The sequence below is a fragment of the Callithrix jacchus genome, chromosome 3 (assembly GCF_049354715.1).
Source record: "Callithrix jacchus isolate 240 chromosome 3, calJac240_pri, whole genome shotgun sequence".
Lineage (NCBI taxonomy): Eukaryota > Metazoa > Chordata > Mammalia > Primates > Cebidae > Callithrix > Callithrix jacchus.
In genome coordinates, this window is record NC_133504.1 from 74,816,063 (window position 1) to 74,824,356 (window position 8,294).

Sequence of the window (8,294 nt, forward strand, 5' to 3'; positions counted from 1 at the left end):
ACCCCCTGGAAATGAAAAGGTCATTTAAATACCTCAGCCCCTAGACATTAGGGGAATACGAAATTTCATCTCAACTTAGTGTTCTTAAGGTTAAAGTCTTCTCATGAAAATAACACAGAAGGAATAAGTAGTGATTTTTTTTTAAAGAGTTGGAATGGGATTTGGCTAGACTTGAAAATATTAAATGTTTTCACAATATTCCTTCTATAATAGGAAAATACATTTAATTAACTCTCCAAAACAATATGCTACCTGAAAAGCTAATGTTTTGACCAGTAGTTTACTAATAAAGTAATAAAGTTACAGTAAATATTCCATTGAGAACACATCAGAATTCAAATAGGCTGAGCTAAAGTTAATGTTTTCACTGTATAAAAAGCAAAACAAATTAGGAAAAACACTTCAACTACTACGAAGACAACTATTTTTAAACTCTAGCAATATATATATATACATGATCAGCAAAGAATTCTAATTTCTATTTATTTATTTATTATAGAATATCTGGAAATCTCAAGTAGACTTTGCATGTCTATTTTTTTTTTTTAATTTGAGAAGACTTGCCTATTAAAAGAGAGTTTTAAAATTAAAATAAGCAGCGTGATAAAAAATCACTGGAAAAGAAACTCTTTTCAGCATCAGTTATCTTATAAACTTGTTGAATGGCTCCTTACAATAGAAGTGGTAATATAAGGGAATTATGTCTTGGAGTATAAATTTACAAAAGATTGAGAAAATATTCTTCATATCATCTTCTTTTGTTTGTTTTTTGAGATGGAGTCTCACTCTGTCACCCAGGCTGGAGTGCAGTGGCATGATCTCAGCTCACTGCAACCTCTACCTCCCTGATTCACGAAATTCCCTGGCTCAGCATCCCAAGTAGCTAGGATTACAGGCGCTCACCACTGTGTCTGGCTAATTCTTTTGTATTTTTAGTAGAGACGGGGTTTCACCATGTTAGCCAGACTGGTCTCGAACTCCTGACCTCAGGCAATCCACCTGCCTCAGCCACTCAAATTGCTGGGATTACAGGCCTCAGACACTGTACCCAGCCCGTATCATCTTAATAAAAGCCAAAGATTCAATATTCAATCATAATTTTGTAACAGCATTTCTTCAGGGATTAAAGTAATGAATTTGAAGAACATTGCGTTCTGTTGATCTAATTAAGACAAGGACAGATTATAGATAATTTAGATGAGTAGTTGATTATATGTCCCTTAGATTCTCTCTCTAAAGTATTAGTTACCTTGTGTCCAATTATATAAATATATGCTTATGCCTCTAAGGATGTTCATGAAGATAAACACAAAGAAGAAAATATTGCTATAATAATCCCTAGCCAAAAATTATTATTAGAACATTTTGCTGACATGTTCTTCATACATAGATGAATAGATAAGGATAGAGATATATAGATAGCTTTTTATGAAATTGCATCATACTGAATATACTGTTTTATCACCTTATTTTCTATTTACCAATATATTGTGAACATTTCTATATGTCATTGTTTTTCTATAGCTTTATTCTTAATGCCAACACATAATTTCATTACCTGGATATACCATGGCTTATTTCATACACTGTCTGTGGACATGTAAATAATTCTAAATGTTTTCATGCTATCTTACTGGATAAGTTTGATTACTTTCTTAGGCATAATTCCTTGCTTTTATTTCCCTTTGATTTTCCTTTCACAGGCCTCATTGTACTTGTAATTATTTACATAATATCTAGTCATTTGATAGAGTGTAATTCTCAGCATTTGACATAGAAGATATTCTATAAATACTTTTTATTAAAAAAAATGAATGTTTTTAAACTTGCGGGTACATTTTATCAAGTAGTCTGAAGAAGATGTGTCAGTTTAAACCTTTCCCAAAAACATCATGAGAGTCTCTTTCTCCACATTATTTTCACCATCAGGCATTGTCTTAAAGCAATCTTTAGACAGCCTGACCTGCAAAAAGTGATGGTTCATTACTGGCTTAATTTGAATTTTAAAATTACTATAGCATTTAAAAATTACTTAGAACATTTTTTTCTTGAGTTTCTTGGACATTTATATTTCTTGTTTTGTGATTTGTTAGGTTTAGGTCTGCCAAGTGCTAGGAAATAGTCATTTCAATGTTATCCAGAAATGCCTAAAACACTAATGTTCAAAGCAATACTCCCTGGTTTAAGTTTTCATAAAGACAGGAAACAACTTTAGGTTATAAAATTAACTTGCAGTCTTGAAGGGAAGATTGTCATTTTGTACAGAGGTGGACCACTTTGGTCTCCATGAGCTGAGTAGCTGGGCAATAGATAAGAAATCCCTGTTAGGTACACTTACCTTCTAATTGTTCTTTTCTGCTCATCATATTTGTCATGCAACATGTATCTTTTTTTTTTTTTTTTTTTTTTGAGAAGGAGTTTCGCTGTTGTTGCCCAGGCAACATCGGAGTGCAATGACGCGATCTAGGCTCACTGCAGCCTCCTCTCAGGTTCAAGTGATTCTCCTGCCTCAGCCTCCTGAGTAGCTGGGAACTACAAGCGCCTGCCACCACGTCTGGCTAATTTTCGTATTTTCAGTAGAGACAGGGTTTCACCATATTGGCCGGGCTGGTCTCAGACCCCCGACCTTGTGATCCGCCTGCCTCAGCCTCCCAAAGTGCTGGTATTACAGGTGTGAGCCACTGCAGCTGGCCTCATCATGTAACATGTATCTTTAAAGGAACAAAGGAGAACATATACATTGACCGTTTTCTTTGTGAATTACTTAAAGTGCTTATTTTAATTTCTTTTGCTTCTTAATATGTTTGTTTTCCTTGAGAGTTTCCTGTTTTCCCTCATTTCCTGAGCCACTTAGAATAAATCCTAGTGTGCCCTCATTATCCACCTCACTGATACTAAATACTACTCATGACATCAATGTGTAGGCTGCAAATGGCTGCAAAAAGTACCTAATTCTTGAGGAGTTAGTCATGCAATTTGTGTGGTCCTGTCTTCACTTCAAATCATCAAATGAAAAACCAAACAAAAAACAGGCTACACTCATACAGAGCAAAATGATACAGATTTCCTTATTTTTATGCAGTTGCTGAGGAGCATAATTTTTCTTGAGAATCTACAATCTAATTCACAGCCATAAATCATAGATTATGGCTTCCGATGGGTGAGGCATCAGTGTCTAAGATCAGTTCATTCTGCTGTTTCCAGATGTTCTTGTATAATGATAAAACAAAGAGTAAATGCAAGCTAATGCTCCAAGATGGCTTCTTAGAGGTGTACTTTGAATTTCACTGTTCACATAAAATGAAAAAGGAGGATAATAGCAATTGCCCAAGTCCTTTTACAAACTACTAACAATTCATGATACTGAAACCAAACTCTTTTATTTAAAGTCAGGGAAAGAAAAAGGGCTGTGTGTTCAAGGAACTGATACTATATAGTTAAGACATATTCACAGAATATGGCAATAAGATCTGTTACTGCCCCCTTGGTTCTCTGAGAAATTCTACCATATTATTTTAGTCCATTAACTCTTTCAATCACTAAGACCTCATCTTATTTTCCATTTTTCTTAAACTTCCAACAAGTTTAAGAAAAACTTCCACTCTTAGTAGACCTGGCTTTGCTTCTTATTTCACTGAGATACTGGAATCAATCAAAAGAGAATTTCCTCACCTTTCCACCATCGAATAGCCCACCCACTGCATCTGTTCCCATACATTCAACCTGGCCCTGGACCTGCTGTCTGTTACTGCAGATTGAGACCTCCTTTCCCTACCAAGGCCCAAATCAGCTTAAGTGTTAGGTACACACTTTCTCTCCTTTATTGAAGGACTTTGCTGCTACAACTCTGCTTTCTCTGTCATCCATTCTTTCCTTTTAATAGCTCATTTTCATCAGCATAAAAATACGTATCTATTTTTCCTATTTTCAAAAAAGCCCCTCCCTCCCCTGCTCTCGTATCCCTCTCCAGATACTACCCCATTTTCTGCTTCTCTGTACAGCAAAATTCCTCAAGAGTTGTCTAATAGCTGCCTCTTCTTCCACCCATTTGTTTAGCTTTTTTAGGCCTTTGATTTCGTTTACTGCTTAAGCAATTTTATGATACCAGAAGTAATGAATACAAAAAAGACTTCACACACATTCTACTAACCTAAGACATCAGTTACTTTTGTTTTATTTGTACATTAGCTTATGCCCTTTTTTGCGCTGTTGCAATCATAGTCTAGGAATATTTTTGTATGCTTCTCTCCTTACTTAACATTATAATTTTCTATCTTGCTATATAATTTATAGAATTAACATTTTAAGAATTAAATTTTATCAAGTTGATATGCATATAGTTCATTACACCATCCTTGTATTTTAGGTCATTTAGACATTATTTTGCGGTGCTATAAATATTGCTCTAGTTAAGCACATCATGTACGTAATTAACCAAATAGCTTTTGTGCAAATTGTTTGTTCATACATATTGCAGAGAAATCTTTTAAAATTTTTTAAAAAGTGATCTAACTATCCCCTGCAATAGTGACTGCTATTCATCTACTACTGAAAAGGTAGTTAAGATCCTATGGAGTATTACATCCTGTTGGAGCCAGGATGGGGAGGATAATTACGTTGTTTTCTTCCTAATTACACCTCACCACTGTTCCTTCAAGCCCTGCTGGCATGTGCCATTCAGTGCTGACCTCTACCTTTAAGGTTCTCTAGGCCAGAAGCAGACTCAGTGTCCATGTTCCTGAATATGCCACACTTCAGGAGACCACAGCACTTTCCCAAGAACTGTCTGACCATGCATTACTTTGGTAGCATCACCTAACTGGACCTGTGTAATCTGCAACTCAGCAAGCATTCAGCCAAGGAACTGCATGCAAGTCACTCCACCTGGCAAGTACTTTCGATCTCTGTACATCTCTTGAAGGGCTTCTCATCAGGAAAACTGTATTCCTCAGGACCTAAAAATCACCTTTCCACTTTCCTAGTTCTCTCCTTCTGTAGACTGGGAGGAGGGGGAATATTGTTTGGTGTGCTCATTATAAGTCCTGCAAGGATATTCTGACAAATTGGCTGTCTGGTGTCTATCTTATGAGATGACATTTAGTATCTGTCTCCCCAAACCCTAAGTTTTGGGCTAGCATAAATTCTATAACTTATGGCTAATAAGATTACAGTTATAGACTGCTGCAGTTTGAATATCTGTCACCTTCAAAACTCATGTTGAAATTTAATCTTCATTGTGGCAGTATTGAGAGGTGGGGCTTTCTCATAAATGGATCAATCCATTAATAGATTAATGAGTTAGAATAGGAGTGGAGCTGGTAGTTTTTTTCTTTTATTGCATTTTAGGTTTTGGGGTACATGTTCAGAACATGCAAGATAGTTGCATAGGTACACATATGGCAGCGTGATTTGCTGTATTCCTCCCCTTCACCCACATCTGGCATTTCTCCCCAGGCTATCCCTCCCCAGCTCCCACCAACTGTCCCTCCCCTATTCCCCCAATACACCCCAGTGTGTAGTGCTCCCCTCCCTGTGTCCATGTGTTCTCATTGCTCATCACCCGCCTATGAGTGAGAATATGCGGTATTTCATTTTCTGTTCTTGTGTCAGTTTGCTCAGAATGATGTTCTCCAGATTCATCCATGTCCCTACAAAGGACATGAACTCATCATTTTTGAGTGCTGCATAATATTCCATGGTGTATATGTGCCACATTTTTCCAGTCCAGTCTATCATTGATGGGCATTTGGGTTGGTTCCAGGTCTTTGCTATTGTAAACAGTGCTGCAATGAACATTCATGTGCATGTGTCCTTACAGTAGAACGATTGATAGTCCTTTGGATATATACCCAGTAATGGGATTGCTGGGTCAAAGGGAATTTCTATTTCTAGGTCCTTGAGGAATCGCCACACTGTCTTCCACAATGGTTGAACTAATTTACACTCCCACCAACAGTGTAAAAGTGTTCCTATTTCTCCATATCCTCTCCAGCATCTGTTGTCTCCAGATTTTTTAATGATCGCCATTCTAACTGGCGTGAGATGGTATCTCAATGTGGTTTTGATTTGCATTTCTCTGATGACCAGTAATGATGAGCATTTTTTCATATGTTTGTTGGCCTCATGTATGTCTTCTTTTGTAAAGTGTCTGTTCATATCCTTTGCCTATTTTTGAATGGGCTTGTTTATTTTTTCTTGTAAATCTGTTTGAGTTCTTTGTAAATTCTGGATATCAGCCCTTTGTCAGATGGGTAGACTGCAAAAATGTTTTCCCATTCTGTTGGTTGCCGATTCACTCTAGTGACTGCTTCTTTTGCTGTGCAGAAGCTGTGGAGTTTGATTAGGTCCCATTTGTCTATTTTGGCTTTTGTTGCCAATGCTTTTGGTGTTTTGGTCATGACGTCCTCGTCTACTCCTATGTCCTGAATGGTTTTGCCTAGATTTTCTTCTAGGGTTTTTATGGTGTTGGGTCTTAGTTTAAGTCTTTAATCCATCTGGAGTTAATTTTAGTGTAAGGTGTCAGGAAGGGGTTCAGTTTCTGCTTTCTGCACATGGCTAGCCAGTTTTCCCAGCATCATTTATTTAACAGGGAATTCTTTCCCCATTGCTTGTTTTTGTCAGGTTTATCAAAGATTGTATGGTTGTAGATATGTTTTTTTTTTCCAGGAACATGTGCACTTTATTGAACACAACTGTGGAAAAGTGTGTGGGGGTAAAAGGCTGATACAGTATCGGCTGGGGGCAGGGCGAGGAATGGAAGCTGGAGTACGTGGGAGACAGGTCACGGGCAGAGCCCCTGGCCAGGATGATTCCTCTGGATCTACTGATAGGCTTGCAGAATCAGTATTGGGATGATGATCAGCAGAATGGTCATGATGATACCCAAAATCAGAGCCCAGATGTTCAGGCACTTGGCAGTGGAGACGTAGGCCTGGGCCCTGGTCAGGTCGCCAACCATCTACCTGTCCCTAGACTTCACAGAGTAGGCGAATGCTATGAAGCCCAGGCAGCAGGAGTTCATGAAGAGGGTGTTGAACAGGGACCAGTCAACGTGGTCAGGCATGGAGGTCTCGCTTTGGATGTGGATCATGGTGAATGTCGGGGGCACAGGGTTGTGGGGCACTCCCAGCACAGCCACCTCATGTTCCTCCTTCAGCATCTCATAGTTCAGGGGACGGTTGGTGCTGGCGGGAGTAAAGAAGGTTTGGACAGTGTGGTTCATGGTGTCCAGGGAAGACTGGCCGTGGTCGGGTTGCTGGGATGCTTCTCAGTGGTCCCTCCCCTTCCCCATTAGTTTTGATTTCTCAGCCCAGTTGTAGATATGTTGTGTTGCCTCTGATGCCTCTGTTCTGTTCCATTGGTCTATATCTCTCTTTTGGTACCAGTACCATGCTGTTTTGATTACTGTAGCCTTGTAGTATAGTTTGAGGTCTGGTAGTGTGATGCCTCCTGCTGTGTTCTTTTTGCTTAGAATTGACTTGGCTATGCAGGCTCTCTTTTGGTTCCATATGAAGTTTAAGGTAGTTTTTTCCAGTTCTGTGAAGAAAGTCAATCATAGCTTGATGCGGATAGCGTTGAGTCTGTAAATTACTTTGGGCAGTATGGCCATTTTCACGATATTGATTCTTCCTAACCATGAACATGGAATGTTTCTCCATCTGTTTGTGTCCTCTCTTATTTCATTGAGCAGTGGTTTGTAGTTCTCCTTGAAGAGGTCCTTTAGGTTCCTTGTTAGTTGTATTCCTAGGTATTTTATTCTCTTTGTAGCAATTGTAAATGGCTGTTCATTCTTGATTTGGCTCTCTTTAAGTCTGTTATTGGTATATAGGAATTCTTGTGATTTTTGCACATTGATTTTATATCCTGAGACTTTGCTGAAGTTGCTTATCAGTTTCAGGAGTTTTTGGGCTGAGACAATGGTGTCTTCTAGATATACTATCATGTCGTCTGCAAATAGAGACAATTTGGCTTCTTCCTTTCCTATTTGAGTATCCTTTATTTCTTTTTCTTGCCTGATTGCTCTGGCTAGAACTTGGAGCTGGTAGTTTTTTAAGAAGAGGAAGAGAGAACGAGCTAACACACTCAGTTCCCTCACCACTTGATGCCTGCCCTGCACCAATTCTGATCTCTGCAGAGTCCCCATCAGCAAGAAGGCCCTTTCCAGATGCAGCTCCTTGATCTTGAACTCTCCAGCCTCTAAACTATAAGAAAGACATTCCTTTATATATATCTACATAAAGATATATATATATTATGTCATATGTAATATGTTATATATATTCTGTTACATGTAT

At 38.4% G+C, this 8,294-nt stretch overlaps 1 pseudogene; it reads right to left on the bottom strand.

Moving 5' to 3' along the window:
- Positions 1-6,724: 6,724 nt before the first annotated feature.
- Positions 6,725-7,253, bottom strand: LOC108590914 (interferon-induced transmembrane protein 3 pseudogene; annotated as a pseudogene).
- Between the last annotated feature and the right edge of the window lie 1,041 nt (positions 7,254-8,294).